This window comes from Raphanus sativus, chromosome 4 (genome assembly GCF_000801105.2).
Source record: "Raphanus sativus cultivar WK10039 chromosome 4, ASM80110v3, whole genome shotgun sequence".
Classification (NCBI taxonomy): Eukaryota; Viridiplantae; Streptophyta; class Magnoliopsida; order Brassicales; family Brassicaceae; genus Raphanus; species Raphanus sativus.
In genome coordinates this window covers 50180119-50181488 of record NC_079514.1, presented here as the reverse complement: position 1 = coordinate 50181488, position 1370 = coordinate 50180119, and positions in this window count along the sequence as shown.

Genomic DNA, 1370 nt, shown 5'->3' with positions numbered 1-1370 from the left:
CCTTTTGATATGGTAATTGCATAGAAATAGGAAAAAAAATTGGATGTGATTTTGTTTTCGAATCAAAGAATATTGTGTTATGATTTTCTGCAATTAATGGTGTTTGCATGGAAGTAGGAATCATTATTTGAATAGTATTGAGTTTTGGAAGGAAAATAGAATATTTAGGTACGATTTTGAACACAAAAAAAATCTAACGATATCGATAATATATAACTAACATAACTAATAATTTTAAAGAAATTATAACTTCGGTAAACACCAAAATCGATAAAACCATACCTTGATTAGATCAAAAATTTCAAAATTATAATATTAGTAGAAGTATAAAACCGGTAAACCTAAGCTTTGATTTAATCATTATAGACAATGTTGTTCTGCACAATAGATTTCCAATTGCTTTGTCTATAATCGTTTTGCTATGGAGAAACATGGTCTCATCTTAATTATGATCAATCGTTTGGTTGCAGGTTTACATGAGTATTGGTTTACTACTGGTCATATGCACATGCATATTTGTTTCATATAATATAAGTTAGGTGATGGTTCAACATAATTAATTAGATTATATATCAGACGGAATGGTTTAGTAACGTAATAGTTTGGTAAGGAGAGCAGCGATGTTTTTGGTTTAGCAAGTATTGGTTTAGTAACGATAGAAACTATTATTTGGTTCATGAAATCAATGTGATAGAAAAAGTGTAAAACTACGGTGTTTTAGTCGGTGGCATTAGTTAGTAATTACTGAGCAAAACTAAGGGCTAATTTTATTTTGTACTTCAGCCTTAATAGTTTAGATATCATCTTTCTTTTCAAGCACTGTTTAATTTTTTTTAATGCAAATTCCATAAAATTAAGCACCTGACAGTATGATACGTGTGAGATCCGGACAGCTGCTTATACATAATGTCACTATAAATAAATTTACAAATTTTGAATCCTTTTTTTTTGTAAATGTGCACTCTTTGAAATGTATAGTACTATCAAAGAGTGACATAATAGTATTAAATAGAAAAGCCATGATCATAAAGTTCATTTTAATGATGTGTTTTGGGTAGGCACGAGAAAATAATTATATATATAATAGTATGGTGAAGAAGGATCTGAATAAAAAAAGGAAGGAAAGTCATAGAATAAAATGAATAAGATAATAATAAGGTGTGACTAAACATAGAGCAGTGGGCTTTATTCCATAAGAAAGTGACGTTTGTGCCATGCTGGCTACTCGAGATCGTAGCCGTCCAAATGGACTAACGGTTAAGATTGAGAGAGTGTGGTCATTTGAAGATCTGAACCGTTCTCTTTTGCAGAGAATTAAGAAGATATAGGAGGAGAGGAGAGCAGCGGATTGATAGTTCATCCCTCGACAA